This window comes from Chrysoperla carnea, chromosome 3, assembly GCF_905475395.1.
Source record: "Chrysoperla carnea chromosome 3, inChrCarn1.1, whole genome shotgun sequence".
Classification (NCBI taxonomy): domain Eukaryota; kingdom Metazoa; phylum Arthropoda; class Insecta; order Neuroptera; family Chrysopidae; genus Chrysoperla; species Chrysoperla carnea.
In genome coordinates, this window is record NC_058339.1 from 14,021,244 (window position 1) to 14,040,663 (window position 19,420).

The 19,420-nt window shown below is 29.3% G+C and overlaps 1 protein-coding gene across 1 annotated transcript in view; it reads left to right on the top strand.

The window, feature by feature from the left end:
* Positions 1-2,588: 2,588 nt before the first annotated feature.
* Positions 2,589-19,420, top strand: part of LOC123295180 (flocculation protein FLO11-like) — a 30,518-nt gene continuing 13,686 nt past the window's right edge. Inside the window, exon 1 of the mRNA XM_044876427.1 lies at positions 2,589-2,640. The gene's annotated coding sequence lies outside the window, so the exon portion shown is untranslated. The remainder of the gene's footprint in view (positions 2,641-19,420) is intronic.

Here is a 19,420-nt window from a genome sequence, read left to right on the forward strand (position 1 = left end):
CGCACCACGCACGTCCCCCCATTTTTAGGGCTCCAATTTGGTGGAGGTACTAAGGAAGGTCCAAGGAACGCCTCATATGTTAAGCTGGCGCGATCGAGTTGCTACACAAATCCCCCCTCGGGCTTCCCTATTTTTAGGAACTTCTTTATATAATGAGTTTTTGAAGTAATCGTTTTAAAACGAAGAGATGCTGTTATTCACAAAACCGTTCCCTTGGACGTCCACTTTCTTGATAAATTAAATCGCGTGCCGTATCGATATGGAATAATAAGATAAGAACTCGGATACAGTACGAAAATTAGGCAGATGTATTAGACTACTAGAAAGAATTTACGGGACATTCTACCTAGATGAAAAATATAATTGGTATTTAAGCAGTTTTTATTCTTATTTTTATTGTGTAAATTAATTTTTTTTCTCGAACATACTGAAAAATTAGAGTATAATTTATCTGTCAAAATATTAATATTAATACACAATCTAAAAAAATTAAAATAATATAAGATATTATAAATATATTTACTTTCTTTGACATATAAATTTCAACTCATCGCTGTGATGATGACCTTTAATCGATGAACTTGGCATTCCTTTTTGAACCTCATTGAGTGTTTTTTTTTTTTTTTTTTTTTTTTTTTATTGTAATACATTTCTCTCATAATTCTTACTTCTTATGTATACTACACATATATGTAAGTATATGCTTCTTTCTGTTGATTGGTCTGCACGATAATCGTCAATTGATGAAGACTACTTACTATAAAATAATAATTCGATTTATTCGAGCAAACTACATGAAAGATTTCATAAACATACACTAACAAACACTACTTAGAACCCTTTGAAAAAATTTTCCAGGCTCTAAAGGTTAAAAAAAAAATTCAACATTTAACGAATGCAAAAGTAAGATACGAAGAATGGTTTGACGATGTTACACACGATGAAGACGGAAAGGCTTGGAAGATCCTTTTAAATGAGGTCAAGATTTCTCACGAACCGTGGAAGCAAAGATCTATTTTGAAACCATAAAATTAAGACTAGAATTCCCAAAAATAAAAAAATTTGATAATACAAAAAGGGATGTACAGACTTTTTTTTAAACTGTTATCAAAGGAAAATTTCTCTTCCAACAATTTTAAGCTTATATTTTTACTAAAATTTTAAGACAAGAGTATAAAGCGTCTGAGATTAAATAATTATTTAGATATCCAGTATTAACCGAAATATGCTTATCGTCAACGAAAGGCTTTAAATTTAGGACCGATTATGATACCATATAAGTGTTTTACCTCACCTTTCTGCGGATAACATTAGCTCCTTAAGTTTTTGAGAGGCTTAGTTACAAGCCCGTGCACAAGTGAGGGGTTTTAGGCGTCAACACCCCTCCCATTGAGAATCTGTTCACATAAATTTTGAATTACCAATGTAGTCCTGTGAATTTATGAACCCATTTATGAGACGATTTTCTATTGACGAATCAGATATCCACGCATATTTTGAGCTCGATACATTCTTCGACTTTGTCGTTGCGTCAAGTACTTCAAACAGAAAATCCGGAACTTGGGGAGGCTCTCGAATTGGTGGATGCTGCAGAATATATGTTGATAGAAATAAGAGGAAACGCTCGATAAGAGTTCAGGAAAATTTCCAAAACCATGAGCGATATCTGTTGCTCGACTTTTTGAACTAAATTATTCAATGTTGCTCGATGTTTTCCGTGACGTCTGGGTCGACAAAGTTCAACTTTAGCGAAAACGGCCGACGTGGTCAGATTGGAGTTCCCCTGAGAGTGAGAGCCGCTTACCGCCAGTCGGCCCCTGATCGGGGCTGGAAGAGGAAAGAAGCTGGCACGACGGAATGAAAGAATGTTATTAAACATTGATTACTCGAACTTGTCAAATTTAAATATTTAGAATTTGTTTAGACGAAGAGACGATGTTTAAATATAATGTCCATAGTATACATGACGTATGAATGGACAGTGGTCCGTCCATCAGTAATAATAAGTAATCAACATCATCGTACAAGTGGGGGGCGGCATGGCTAGGTACTCCGCTAGAGCACAACTCACACAACTCTTTATTTCTTAACTATATAATATTCATTTATATATTTAATACTTACTAACACGAGTGCGATACGAAGAAGAAGAACTTCTTTCTTATTAGTTGCCTCATGAGGGCCTCCACTAATAACTGACGATTACTACTGTCACCTTAACTATTATTAAAAAAAAATTAATAAATAAATAAATAAAAAATAAAAATTTATAAAACTTGATATTAATTCAGAATTATTATTATTATTTAATTGCGGTTCAACCAATCAACAATTAACGCGGTTCAGTGTTTTAAGGGTGAAATTATTTCAACAATTGGATTATTATAAGTCTGTGGGAAATGTGAATTTTACTTTTGTATTTATGAACATGGTTATTTTTATATTAAAGGATAAAAATTTTATAATTTTTGATGTGAAAAAAGTCTATAAGTTGTCAATTTTATAAAATGACGATTTAAAAATAGTTTGAGGTGATTTTTTAGTTTTTTTGTTAAAGTTTTAAACGATAAAGTTTTTCAAGTGATAAAGTTTTATTCCTTTAATTTGTCTCTCTTGTAGAAGTAATCATATTTTAAATAGGTATGTGCGTCTTTTATTTTATTCAAAATGTAATATACAGTGACAATAACAACTAACATAGTTAATTATATAAATGCTCTGCTCATACTGAGTTGAGTAACAATATTTAAGATGTTACTAAATATTAATAAGGCAATGTGCTAGATATAATATTATTATACTTTATATCTATACGTGTTCGTATTACGGATTTGGTTTACTTTAAACTTTTGAGTAGACGAGTTGATGGACAAATGTTTCATACAAAAGTTGTTTGCTTTTAAACAGAAACATTAACTTTTGTATTTAAATTTGTACTTTATCTCTGGTGGTTTAAGAAATGAGTTCTTCATAGGTTTTGCAAGATTCCATGATTTACTGTCCGAATTCGAATATATGTCGAAATACACGCGTCTACAGTAGCCCTGTATTATTATATAGGATGTTTTAAAGATGCAAGGATTTTGATACGAAGAGCAACTGTTTGAAAAGTTCTCTTTTGCGAGGCTCCATATACATAGTGTTTCGTATGTGACAAGTTTTTAAACTGATGATTATTCAATGAGGTCCATATTCAAACAAGGATATATTTATGTATAAATCAATTTTATCCGAATTGAAAATTTTAAGATGTGGGATAACGGATCACCTCAAAAAGTGAATGTATGATCATACTTGAGACTTCTGTTTTGAATTTTATTTATAAATTCTGTGAGAACTTTTCGATATATACCATAGTTTTTCAAATATTGATGCATAAAGATTTAGAGAAAATCACTTGTAAAAGAAAAAACACACAAACGAGTGGCGTTCGCTGTAATTTTCTTGATAGGAAAATATTTGTCATGCTTTTAACTAATGAATATTAGTTATATTAATTATTCTTAATTATTCTTGGCCTTTAACAGCCTCAATTATTAAAAATTTTACTTAATGTCTACTTATTTAAAAGTTGTTATATATAATCTTAAAACAGCCTCTGAAATTTTCAGCTATTCTGAAACGACCCATTTTATGCAGGGTATAATAAGTGACACTTTTGTTGTTAGAATGATAAAAACATCATTAGGTGATATTTTAACAACGTATTACTTACCTACTGTGTAATCTTAATAAAATATACAGAGTTATTCACGTTATTCGACATGAATCATTAAAGCTTTACTTCTTAGTTTTAAGAACATTTTGTTTCAAACATAGATGGTACCGGGAAGCTTATTGACGGTACAATTTAAAATTATTTTCGTAATATACAGGATGTCCGGAAAACACGAATTAACCTATCAAAGTTGTATTTTTTTTAAAATGGAACTGAATATAATTTAATTTTTCGGTTCTACGATTACAATACAAGTTATTTTTTATTAAAGTTTACTTCACTTAATATGCAAGGATTTCATTAAACCTTTATAAATACATTTTTTGATTAACCAAGTTTCCAAAAAACACAAAAAATTCCTATGCTATTGGGCTTTTTATTATTATTTTATCGATCAAAGTTGGCTGAAAAAATGATGAATCATATATAGGTTATCCTTTTCATTTGGATATTTCTATATCATAACATCTAGAGAGTATCGAATAACTTGAATAACCCTGTAAAATATTATATACATTTAAAATCTACTTAAAAATCAGCAACCGTATCGTTTGTATATTAAAAATTAAGAACTTTTTACTTATAATAAGTGTTCATATTTTTTGTTTCAATTACACTTAATTACATTCTTATTAAACAATTATAAGACATGTTTGTTTTAAATTAAAGTATGATAAGTTTTCTAAAAAAAAAAATTATAAATGTATACTAAAAAATTTATTTCTTTACACTTTAAATTTAAGGCTGGCATTTGTTCGAATTACATTCAATTGATACGTTTCATATTTTATAATATTCTAAAGTTGGTAATTACGCCGGTAAATTCTACTTCTTAAATTTTCGGACTTTTTTCAGTTTTTGCAGTTAAATAAAAAAAAACTATGAGCTTTTGACATTAGCTGCTACTATTATTTTGAAAAGTATATTAGATTTGAATAATTGAAGCCAACTCACAGCCCCCTTAAGATAAGATGCTTGAAAAATTTACAGAATTTTCAGAAATGTTAAAATTTTGAGATAACAAAAATTTAAATGTAAAAAATGTTCCTTACAAAAAAATAAACAACTTTTGCTTCAAATAATTTTTCGCAAGCATCATTATTTTCTCGTGCGAGGACGCAAATTAAGGCGAAACTTGTCCTGTAGGTTAGGTCGTTTAATCGTATATTCGATATAGAAAGTATTTTACTTTTGTAAAACATGGTCTTTCGATCTAACTTCCCATAGATAGTTCATTTGTTCCACATACAAATAGTACCTACAAAATCTCAACACATAAATCTGAAAGAATTTTAAATGTATCTGTTTTTATTTCCTGGACTGTTTAAAATCTTTTTGAGAAAACTCTCTTAAATATACAATGTTGTTCGTAACTCAAGACTTACATGTTTATTTATACGAGGAAGTAGTAATAATTGTTAACTATACTTGCATTGAAATCACCAATATTGACGCTTTGAAATCTTTATATATTAGTAGTGCATATTTCAATGCTTGCATAAAAAATGAAGTAAGTTGTATTGTTTAAATTGAAGGTAGGAAACTTATAAAACTACAACTTTTTAACGCACTTTTATTAGCTTGGTATGTATCCTATGTATCTATGTAACGGAAACTTTGAACGGGATTTCACCCACTTCAAAACGCCGGATTAAATTGATACTTCGCACACTTATCACGCACCGATGACAATACAATAATAATTTAATAAGCTTGCCCGATTATCTTGACCAGTATCTTCAAAATTAACGATTCAAGTCTTAGATGGTGGAAGCGCAAATAAGATTCCATAATATTAATAAATCCTAGTTTTGAAAATTAAAAAACAAGGTTTTGTAGCTAGCTGAACTAAAACTTAGGAAACAATTTCTATAAGTTCAATCGAATCAAAATATATTATCTTTCACGTATATTTATGTGTATATTTGCCTCTTAAAATGATTCGAAAAGGAGATTTAGACGCCATTTGTCCAATGTAGTGGCGCGAGCGGCAAAGATAGCAAAGTGGAAATTCGAAAAGAACACCTCAAATTCTACTAAATCTACCATTTTCAAAACTTCCGGAAAACTTTCCAGGTTAAATTACCAGGTGACTTTACTAACAGTAATCTTTCTATTAAAAAATTGATGTTGCCTAGCGGAGCGGGTAATTCACAGCTAGTTAAGGATATAACAGAAATTGATTAATTTTATCGTACTCAATATTTTATTTAATGAATTGGAGCTGACGAACTTGGACTATATAATTTATAAATTTTTGAATAACACTGTATATATTTTAATTGTGTGTACAATTTATGTCTATTTATTTGCGTGTAGGCGTTTGTTGTAGTACATTTGTTATGTAAAAAAGATGTAGTAACAGCCGCCAATATGATTGTTATTATTGTCAGATGTGGACGATTCAAATATTATAAACATGTATTTCATTTAAATATATTAACTATACAATATATTCAAACAAAAGTGGTACTAAAGCTACGTTCATATTCTTTTACACTATTGATAGTTTCTAGTATATCACGGAATTTTTTCACTTGTTACCACACGTTCCAAACTTTGTGTGTTTGCTTCATTTTGACAAGATTTCCCTACATTACTATTGTGAGAAATGCTGCGTTTCAAGCTTGACATCTCCAAATATATCAATTTAACCGTGTATTGATTATTTACGACCAAATACTCCGTACTTCTTCTAAATGAAAGATAATGTGGTCTCAACAATGTTTGCCCGCAGAAATAATCCACCGTTTGTATCATTGGTATCGACAAAAATTTTTCAAGCTGAAATTTTCAATACGTAACAAGTTTGACTTCGTATCAGTTCGTTTGGCAACATAGTAGAATTGGGTCTTATAACCAGAATGACATATAACAAAAGGTTATATGTATAAAAATGATTTCTTTTATAGAAAAATAAACAACTTTTGTTTGATACATTTTTTTGTGAATATAATTGTTTTCCCGTGGGGGCTCAAGTTAAGGCAAAACTTTAGTTTTAATTTTCTCCATAAAAGATAGAGGTTTTAAAATGTATAGGATGCGTCAAATAAGGATTGTGGTTCTCATTATTCGCTAAGCCCATCAGATGATAATATTAAGTGCCACAGGGGGCATAAATTCTTTTCAAATCATGTTGATACCAAAAAAGGGAAAATTTTATAGGAGGCGTCTTTATTCCACATAACCCTTGCCTTTCCTTAAAAATAATGCAAGTGTGGAACTAGCTTTAAATATTGAGAGTGTAGGTTGATTGTGATTTACGGTTTATTTATGTTTTTTAACTTTTTATGGATATATTTTGTATAATTGTTTTATAAATTTCAAGTTCAATAGGGCCTTTCATAAATTTATACCATTTAATAGTGAATAAAGTTTTTAATAATATGAGATATTATCAATCATTTGATGAACAAAGACGACTATAGTTAGAGTATTGATGATTTAAGAGAGATATTTATATTATCAAATTTATAAACACACAATATATTATATATTTTTGTAGTTGCGTGGTAATGTAAAGCTAAAACTAACACATTATTTGACTTTAAAGCATGTATTTAGTTTAGATGTATGTACCGTGCAATAAATCAAAACTTTTTCACAATATTGTAGGGAAACAATCATCTTAAATGATGATTTTGTGACATTTTGAATGAATGATATATCACATATCAGTTATCATCGACCTCATTATCAATGAATAGGTCTTATTGACATATGTTTATTTATCTTAAATATTAACTACGTATTATCTTTTAATATCTTAGGTAGTATTATGGGTATCTATATTACGATTTGTATGAAACAACTACACTATCAATTATGTATATTTATTCAATAATTATTATTAATTGAATTTTAATTTGTTAGACATTATTGTTTATTTTTTTTTTACACTAAACAAGTAACTGTTTTTTTGTCTATTGGTACCCAAAAATCATGCTAATGCCTAATTTAAGAAGTGACAGTAAACTAACTTTTGTGTCGGTCTAGATGGTGTGTAAATGACTGAATGAATCCAAAATTGGAAACAAAAAGTGATTTTCTCAGAAACTATGTATCCAATCGATACATAAACCCGATTTTTGTGTTTTTTGAGTCAATATTACCTTGTATATAGAATTTATCGATTGCGTGGCTTTTGAGATATAATCAAAAATTGGACACAAAGAGCGATTTTCTCAGAAACTATGCATCCAATCGATACATAAACCCGATTTTTGTGTTTTTTGGGTCAAAATTACCTTATATACAAAGTTTTATCGAAATCGGAAACACAAATTTTTTCCCGATTTTTATAGAGATATAGCGGATATACGGTTAAACAGATATAGCCCAAAACATTTTTCCTTAAAATGGAGGCATTTCCCCCGCCTATTTTTATGAGGATTTTGTGCAATTAAATTCGGTACGTGATACTGAACCTATTTAAATAATACAATAATTCCTGTAATTTAATGGAGAAAAAAATTCTCTGTAGTCTGAAGTAATTGTATAGTTGAGAATCTACTGTATACAGAGGTCGAGTCGTATGATTATACCACTTATCTTTTTCAATTTTTATAAATGAAAATAAAATAAAGAATAAAATATGATGTATAAATATTAAAAACTCTTATTAAACAATAACGCAATATTCAATAATTAAATATAACAAATAATAACCGTATTCAATTTATGTTCAATAGGTATTCATCTACATTTATTGTAAATAGTATATTTAAGGCACATACAAAAGTAGCTAAGAGGTGTTACTATGTATTTGAGTAGGCGTATATTAATTTTGATTTAATCAAGAGGTATCGACTATAAACATTTGATTATTGTAATTGCTACATTCATGTCTAAACAAGTTTTGTTAATGTATGGATCAAATTTATTTTTCAATTTTGTCTAATGCACCCAAAGACTTTAAAAGTGTTCACTGTTTTTTTTAGTAGTATTTAAGGTTATTGTCTGGCTACGGGGTTAGCGACAGAAACTTCTAAATATGTGTTTTACTTACTAAGAATATAATAATACATTTGCCATAAAAATTTGAAGTCGATTGACCATCTCTTACTCACAGACCTCTACTATTATTATTTATCATACAGAATACCTGATGGATGTACATTAGAGTTAAAAAGAATATTATATTTGAATATGTATGTGTACTAAGCATGTGTATACATACATACTTTTGTACATACAACTCTTCAATATTTCGAAACATACAAAATGGTCTTGTTTCTATAAAAAAAATCGGAACATCAATTATGCCAGCCCAGCGGAAACCTTTCGTCTCTAGTCACAGCTGATCGAGGTTAAATTGTTACATAACGATTGTACTTGCGGTTAGTTCTTTTTCATGGTGTTCTTTCATTTTGATGCCTCGTGATTTTATTACCAGCCATAGATATCTTCCTATCTGTGCATCAAGATTCAATCTCGTAACCCCAATCAGCAGAGGCTTTATCACCATGCCAGAATTCGAAACACGGGCGTTTAGATTGCGATTGACTTAGATTGCTATCATATATTAGCCATTTTGCAATAAATTTTGTCCAAATATGTTCATAGAATTAATGATTTCTTTAAAAACTTTACGAAAATCCGTTCTGCGATTAGGCGCTGGCATATGAAATTTGCAGCAAAGTGATGGATGGGACCATCGCTGTTTATTTATCACTGTTTCGTTGAATTAATGTCCAAAAAGGTATTATATGTCCATTTTTAGGGTTTATATATCTTCCTTGATTGAGATTACAAGATGTATTGTAATCTGGGTGAAAAATGATAGATAGGGCGATATCTTCAACTGGTATTAAATCGTTATTAGATGGTATTAACAGTCATGATCTAAGTCTTTTAAATCAGGCATGGGCAAACGTGGCTTACAGAAGTCCCCCGGACTTCTAACTTAACATAAGAGTAAGACAGTGACAACCTAAAATACGAGTAGGATAGAGAGACAACATTTTTTTTCAACCTATCTCACTATTAGAGAAACTGTGATAGGTAGAAGAGTCGTATACATATCTCGATTCCTCCTCTATGAGCAATCCGGGTTTGGATAAAGGGATACACAATAAAGTTTATGACACACAATAAAGTTATAACAATGGTGATTTCGACTTAAAATAACTCGCCCATGTCTGTTTTAAAAGCATGTAAAAAATCTGTAAAATTCTTGTGAATAAGTCATTTATAAATAAGTGAATAAAAAAAACGACTCGAACATTAATGTAATAAAAATTGTTGAATAAAACAATTTACAATAAAATAAACATCTATTTTATTATTAAACGTAATTAAATTCTTAATGTTTTTTAACCAATAAAAATTATCAATATAAATATTATTTTTTTTTTTTTAACTTCTTTATATTCAAAGAGTATTAGTTTTAGTATCTTCATATAACCTGTTGCCATTTATTTACATTTTAATGAAATAAATCGCCTCTAACACGGATATATTCATTTAAAAATTATTTTTTAAATTGTTACAAATTTTGGTTAAATCAAGTTTATTATTAAATAGCTCTTCTCTTGCAGGTATCTTAGCTTAGGTTGCTCATAACAGACGGTATATTATTAATATTATTATCATTTAAATCGCAACTATAATGTTAAAACCGTATCATTATAAATATACAAAATGAGTTAAACGACTACATTTTGAAAGAAAATTGCAAAAAATCGATATAAGATAATTATGACCCAAAAAATCCAAAAATCTGGTTTATTTAATGATTGGATGCATGGCTTTTGAGATAATATCAAAAATCCTTCCAATCGATACATAAATTATAATCAACATCAAAGGCAAAAAAATATTTCGATTTTTTGCATTTTTCTTAAGGGGTACCCCTTAGAAAAAATCGGGAAAAAATGTTTCTGATTTCGATAAAACTCTGTATATAAGGTAATTTTGACCCAAAAAATACAAAAATCGGGTATATGTATCGATTGGATGGATAGTTTCTGAGAAAATCGCTCTTTGTTTCCAATTTTTGATTATATCTCAAAAGCCACGCATCCAATCATTAAATAAACACGATTTTTGCATTTTTTGGGTCAAAATTACCTTATATACAGAGTTTTATGGAAATCGGAAACAAAAAGATTTTCACGATTTTTTCGATTTTTTCTAAGGGGTACCCCTTAAGAAAAATGCAAAAAATCGAAAAATTTCTTTTGCTTCCGATATCGATAAAATTCATTATATAAGACAATTTTGATCCAAAAAATCCAAAAATCGTGTTTATTTAATGATTGGATGCATGGCTTTTGAGATATAATCAAAAATTGGATAGAAAGAGCGATTTTCTCAGAAACTCATCCATCCAATCGATACATATACCCGATTTTTGTATTTTTTGGGTCAAAATTACCTTATATACAGAGTTTTATCGAAATCAGAAACAAAAATTTTTTCCCTATTTTTTCGATTTTTTCTAAGGGGTACCCCTTAAGAAAAATGCAGAAAATCGAAAATTTTTGTTAACCTTCGATACCGATAAAATTCATTATTCAAGGCAATTTTCACCCAAAAAATCCAAAAATTGTGTTTATATAATGATTAGATGCGTGGGTTTTGAGATATAGGTAATCCAAATTTGGACGATAAAGAGCGATTTTCTACACTTCCCCTGCCTATTTTTGTAAAGAATTTTTTTTCTTTTAATAATAATACATTATATTAAGCTGGTATTATTTTAGTAAAGCAACTTTGAACATAGAGTTGTAATATTTATAAATAAATTATGTTTAAAAGAAATTTATACACAAATTTAAGATTTAACATGCCTATCAAAAACATTAAAATTCATACAAAAAATGTTAATCAGTTAAAAATATTATTTTTCTATTCAAATATATATATTTTTAACACATAATAAAACGTTAATAAATAATTATCTTAATTTATTAATTGTTTATTTGATTTGATAATTAAATTATTTTATAAAAACAAGTGAAAACAAACCATTGACTGAGTTAATTGTTGAAATACCATGTACAGACAGTGTTGATTACTCTGTCACATTACATATACATGCATGTCACACATACATAACTGATATTCCCATATAATACATACAATTTGCTCCTAATTTGCATCCTCATGGGTAAACAGTGATGTTTACGAAAAAATGTTTTAAACAAAAGTTGTTTATTTTCTTATAAGGAACATTTTTTGCAAAATTTAAACCTTTTTTCTATCTTTAACGGTTTACAAGACGGGACGTTTTTTGCAACCCATAGTTGGGCATGCTTAAGTCAGGTCTCAAATATATTATATAGGCTAAAACAGTTATGAAAATAGAATTCTTCTTTTGGCTTTTCAAGTAGTAAGGACTACATAAAAGTTAAGACACTTCTAAAATTAAGATACAGTTAGGATCGAAGTTCTATCCAGATACTTCTAATTAGATATTTAAAACCCATGTTGATGATAGGTTTATTGGCATCGTGAACTGTTTAAGTGTAGGGGACAGTGATATATCTTATCTCATGTCGAGTTATAAATTCTAATGCTAACAAAATAATAATAATTATTTTTATTAAATAGATAATATAGTTCTGTAGTTTGAGAGGTTAGTACAAGAGTGGCTAACCTTTTATCAAAATTTTGTTGATAACAAATAAAAATGTTCATTAAACTGTATCAAAAAGCACCATTTTGCCAATTTTGATAAACCAAGTATGTAATCCTACGAAATTTGGGTCATATTTTTCAAATTTGTCAACATCTACATTAACCTACCTCTAATAGGTTTCAAGAATATGGAGTCCTGTTCCCAAAATTAAGCAGAAAAGTGATGGCTATGGAAAAATGGACATCGTAGCTGAAAAGAATGACCCAAAAATAGTGGGATTCAAAAAAAATTCCAATAAGATCGGATAAAATTTGCCTGTGTTATCAAAAAAATCAAATTTTTAACTTTATGACGTCATCAGAATCCAAACAATTTAATTTTGCTCTATCACATACAAATTTTATCCAATTTTGATAAACCAAGTATGTAATCCTATTAAATTTGGGTCATACTTTTCAAATTTGTGATCAAAAATAACCTAGCTGTAATAGGTTTCAAGAATATGGAGTCCTGGTCCAGAAATTAAGCACATAAGTGATAGCCAGTGAAAAATTGACATCATAGCTCAAAAGAATGACCCAAAATTAGTGGATTTCAAAAAAAATTCCAATAAGATCAGATCAAATTTGCCTGTGTTATCAAAAAAATCAAATTTTTTAACTTTATGACGTCATCAAAATCCAAAAAATTTAATTTTGATTTATTAGATCCAAATTTTATCCAATTTTGATAAACCAAGTATGTAAACCTACTAAACTTGGGTCATACTTATCAAATTTGTGATCAAAAATAACCTAGCTGTAATAGATTTCAAAAATGTGGGGTTCTGGTTCCGGAATTAAGCACATAAGTGATAACTAGCGAAAAGTATATTCTCAACTAGAAAGCTTTACCCTATTTACCTTAACACAACAACAAAAAAGATAAATGAATTGCTAAAGATAGCACTTATAAGGTAATTGTAAATTCATTTATGCAAAAATTTATGAATATTATACACAATATAAATTATTATATCATCTAATTATATTTAATTAAAATACAGTTTTTCGTTCAAAATTTACATATAAATGTTTTGTGATACATTAATAAATAAACTATCCAGTAGTCAACCACATATATCTTGTGGTTGTGTTATTCAAGAATGTTAATTTGAGGAAATTATAATTTTTTCTGCGTATAAAGAGATTTAAAAAAAATTCGTATAAAAAATAAATTTGCAATTTATAAATTTTTTAATATTTTACAATCCGTTTAGATTTTGTTAATTTTGCTAGACTATTAGAATCAAATATCTATTTATCGATTTTAAGCTCACGATGCAATAAGCTTTTGTCCTAAATTTGAAAAATTGGTTTACATTAGTATCTGACTTATAGACATTGACTTTTTAGTTTTATATAGACTTAGAATCGCCAATTTTTCCGTATAGTGAGAAACGTGCCAACATCTGAGGTAATTGCTTAGGTCAATTAGGGACATTTATAAAAAAAATATACATTGAATTTATCAAAAACACATACATTGAATGTCAAATTTTCATATCCCAAAACTTTTTCGCTTTTTGTTTTAAAAAAAATACTTATCACGTATCACTTTACATTTTTTCTTACGAATCTACAATGGTTGGACCCAAGCAATTACCTTAGATGTTGGTACGTTTAAAATCGTCTACACACTCAGTCTATGTAACTCTAACGTCAGTGGATTTACACCAAACAATATTATTTAAAAAAAATAATACTATTTACATTCTACATTTTCAAAAACCAATTCAAATTTTCTTCGAAAACAGTGCAGAGAATTATGACGGCATGAATGACATTACGAATTGTCATACAATCATTTTTGTGTATTGAAGTTAAAGCAGCTGTGATTAACTAACCTGCTTCGTTCTGTTAAAATTTAATATTGTTTACATAGTGTTTCAAATGGCGTGACGTAATATTTTCACAATAAATCTGATTGGTGTTTGCTGTTACGTGACCGGATCCATAATTTTAATGATTCTTAGTGGAGAAAAGCCTATTCAAAATTGGTTGATTTCCCTTGTTCGTTGTATGATGACCACTATATGTCTAAGTTTGACGTAACAGGTTTTGTTTATGGGGTAATGATTAATTTATGATTTTGGGAATTAATAAGAATTTTGTCATAATTTATCTACTAATAATGGCCGTGTGAATATTTAATGATAAAAGTTATACTCAAATACTTAAAAAGAAATTTAATTAGCAAAAATAAAAAAAAACCAATGAAACATGTGTTGTTGCACAAGAAACATAAGTATATGTATATATTTGTTTATGTTTATTTAAATATATAAATCATCTTTAATATAAATAATTTATAATATGAAATGTGCTAATAACGAGCCGCGCCGCGCAGTCTGCTACAAACGCAACGAGAGAAGAGAATTCAAAACAAGTTAAAATATTATTATACACTTCTGAATATCTTTTATATATGTATTTTACCAATGGTATAAGGTATAACATATATCGTATTTATAACCTACACACTTAACTTTATCGAGCAACTAATCTTGCATTATTATTATAAATTAAATCCAACACAGTGAAGACCTTAAATCTTTTTCAGGAAACCAATAACATATACATACATCATATCTGAAACACTTATATATCATAATGTACAGAAATATTTTAAAATATTGGAGGAGTTGTAAAGGTATGATCCTCGAGATTTTATTTATTTTTTCATTAGTGTTTTCCGAGTGATTTATAACGAAATAGATATATAATAATAATAATAATAATAATAATGGGGTTTAACTTCCGTTTCTCTGTCATATACGCCTATAACAGAGACCACCCACATCATTATTTGTTAATCTTTATTTATTTAATTACAAACATATTTACAATTACATTCTGATGTGGGTGGAGTCGGTTACTTCGTTCTTATCCAAGCGACGACAATGTGATCAATTCTGCACTCCCATTAATTATAAATTGTTCACCCGCAACCTAAGTCTAACTGGACATACAGTCAAAGGCAAACGCCTTAGACCGCTCGACCATTTAGGCTCTAACGAAATAGATATAAACCTAAGATACATTTCTTATGAAATTTGTGCAGACGTATTATATCGTGTAGAAGTATTATATTTTCATTTCGAGAATAATGATATGGTGGCGAATAAAGAAAAATACATTTTTCACCATGGCTCGGGCCATGGAAATCGACCTTTTAGATCGCTTTTTGATTTTCGTGCTCCAATTTACGTTTTTGATGTATGATGTTACATGAAAGGCATTGACAACATAATAAAACTGCATACAAGTGAAATTTACAAAATTTAAAACCCCCGGAAAAAAATTTCGGGTACGGAACCCTAAACTCGAACTTGAAACATATATCTAAGATCAGTCTCCATTGAATTATCTTTTGCCCTAAAGCCTTTTCCGTGCTGAGCCGATTTTGAAGATAATCGCCAATGTTTTAGTTTTTTCGGTTACGGAACCCAAAAACTCGCACTTGAAACATAGCTGAGAAGCATCTCCATTAAATTACCTTTCAAACGAAACTAAAAAAATCAAAATCGAATCATTCGTTTAGGTGCTGCGATACCTCGAACAGACAGACACACAAACATAGCGGTCAAAGTTATTACACCCCTTTTTTTAGGCCGGGGGGTCAGTTCAGCTAGGTACAAAATAGTGTCTTAGATTTTACCATCAAAGATTTTTTCGTTAATCGATCGATAGTCCTTATTATAATCAGACAAACTTTTTGTAATAAGTGTGCGAAGTTTTAATTCTAACGTTTGAAGTGAGTAAAAAACACGTTCGAAGATTCCGTTATATATATGTACCAAACTTATTAAAGCGTGTTAAAAAGCAGATAGTATTTTTTCAATATGATGGCGCGGAAACTGGTATACTTTTTGACCCACCCCGTCATGATCTTACGATCTCGAACTAACATTGTAAAAATCTTTCTAATTGCTTCACCAATATTTTCAATACTTCTTGTATAAATTTATGTTTGATATTATGGATGTTATTATAATATTATGATGGTTATTCTTATTATGCATATACTTCAGGTCCATTTACTCCCACTAAAGAAGTAAATACAAATTTCGTTCCCATGGTGAACTTTGTTTTGTAAACTCTCTGTGTTTATATATATCAGAAGTTCCAAAACTTTTTTGTGTTGTAGACCACTTGCCATTTTTTTCGGTTTAGTGTGCACCCTTGGTTAACTAATATTGTATTTTTGAAAATTCATCGGTGTTTTCTCTCATTTCTAACTAACTCTCACTTTCTTTCTCTAGTGAGGTGTAAAGGCAAAAAACAAACGTTAATTAATTTGTATGCATTTATGGAAGAGATATAATGACATCATTAGTAAAATTCAAAGTTTTTGTGAGAGTTTGATCCCAATATTACTAATTATTCATTAATGAATTAACGAATCTGTTCAAGTTCCTACTCCTACCATAGTAGGAACTTGAGAATAGAAATATAGAAAGTTTAAAAGCGGGTGTCCTACGACACCTCTGGTTATTTTTTTACAGTTAAATTTCGGAGCTATTTTTGCAGTAAGATGTATTAATTACTCATATATTCAACACAATTAATTTGAAACAATTTTTAATGACGAAGGTTTTAGGTACCCGCATAATATATTTACATCCTAATAATTACCAATTAACATTACCGTTCATTATCAAGGTCAAACAATTATTATTTAAAAAAAAAAAACCATGCTACTCATTTAATTGTCTGTAGAAGATCGACTGAAGTAGGGTGTCTCAAATACTAACATGATTGGTTCTGCAGTTGATTAATTTATTATATGACCCATAATAATTCATTTATGGTGGAAAAAGATAAAAAATAAAAAGCTAAAATTACAAGAAACAAGCCGTGGATAGAGTCCGGTGCGGCCGTTGAGGTCACCACGAATAACTTCTCAGCATAATAAAAAGTTATAAAAGTTATAAAAATTTTAAAAATGAAAACTCAAAACGACTCGATCGAATGTTATGAAATTCTTTTGGGATCATATATAACGAAGGCGCTATCATTTTTGTCTGTGCGATATCGAACAGTATAAAATTTAAGAAAATGCACGCCCGACTCAAAACGGCTCGATCGAATGTTATGTAATTCTTTTCGAATCATATTGCCTTTAATACACATCAACGAAGTCGATATCAATTTTTGTTCGCGTATTGTCGACGACGAAAAAAATGTCTACGGACGTACGTATATTTTTTTTAACTTCCCACTATAAGAAGTGGGTTTGGACAAGTCATTAACACGAATTTGAAGAAGAAGTATGAGTGTGTGTTCATTGAAACTTGAGAACTGAGACATTCTGTACTTGCTCCAGTGGAGTGTATACTATTTTTTTGCTCGATGGAGGCGAAAAGCGACAGCTTCGTTTAGCGCAGCGGGACGAAAGTTGACACTTTGCGTCTGCGGAAGTGTAAAAGAACATTTTTATTCTTGGTTTTACAATTTTTTTTCAGTAGTGTAGTATATATTCGTTATGATTTAAAAAAAAAAAATTAGAAAGAATAAATAGGTAGTATTTTTTGAAATGACATAAAACATATCTTCTTATTATTTTAAAATGTATGTAGGTCATATCATTCATATCAGGTTCAGGTATACATAATATATTTGATTTTTGCAAAATTCAATTGTCGAACAAACCAAAGAACATAAGTAATAATATTTTGATTGTATGATCATACATACAACATTTAAATTTATGATTTATACAAGTGCGGATTCCATATGTCTTTAAATACAATAGTAAATGTATTCAATATCTAACATTTATCATTTTCTTTCTCAATTACCTACAACTTTGTTAACGATTTGGAAAGTTTATCAGGAAACCTTTAGAACTTGATTCCATTAGTTACATTAATCTTTTTTATAAGAGTATACCTAGAGGCGATTTAAGAAATATTGTGCCCGTATGGCAGTTTTAAAAATTAGCACCCTCCGTAATAAAAATCACACAGTAAAGACCTTTTTTAACCGACTTCAAACAAATAAGGAGGAGGTTATCAATTCGACTATATTTTTTTTTCTGTGTTACCTCAGAACTTTCGATTGGGTGAACCGATGTTGATGATTCTTTATCTATTTGAAAACTGGTGCTTCCCATGTGGTCCCATTTTATTTTGGTCTAGTTCTGACAACGGCATCCATGATAAAACCAATAAAGTCTTAAATTTGCAAGTATGCATGACAAGAGGACGAATAACTCAATATCACGCCAACCAATTTCGATGAATCTTTTTTTAGTGACAAATTGGTTAGTGTACTTCAGATTCACTAAAAATCACAAAATAAAAAAATAAAAACTTTTAACAAAAAGAAAACCGAATTCAAAAGAAAAACTTTTCCATAACAAATTAATATGCACTAAAAAGTAAAAAAATAACGATTATATAATGTAGTTAAAATTATTGTTATTTTTGGAGCCGGTGTCAACCAAGCTAATGTGGCAAACTGTTCTATCAGAGTTGTTTCCTTGTCTGACACCGACTCCAAAAATAACAATAATTTTAACTACATTATATTATCGTTATTTTTGTTTTACTTTTTAGAGCATATTAATTTCTTTTGTAAGTTTTTCTTTTGAAGTCGGTTTTCTTTTTGTTAAAAGTTTTTTTTTAAGTTCTTTAGTTTCATATTTTTTATTTCTTTGAATCTATAAAATCACGTTGATTGTTCAGAGCAGTTCTCCGACGTAGATAGATACCTTCATCAAAAAACCACTTTGCAAAGTGATCAGAGTACATCTTTACTAACATGCTTGCTCTATTTCGAACTTCTCCAGTGTTCAAATTGATCAAATTGCTTAAAAACGAAAAACGAGCGATACTTCCAAGTTTCTCTGTACTTGGAACCAAACAAGACCAAAAGCCAATCACAGTCTTTTGAGATCGTCATGAAACCTACTCAAGATATACCTACTCAAGATATACGTTATACTTATATGATTTGACATGGTTGAATTGCTTTAAAAATTTTAAACATCCACAAATTTTGTGGGTACGTATATGACCATAAATTATGTTCCCCTCAAAAGTCCTCCTATTAACTCCGCATATTTTTTTTGCC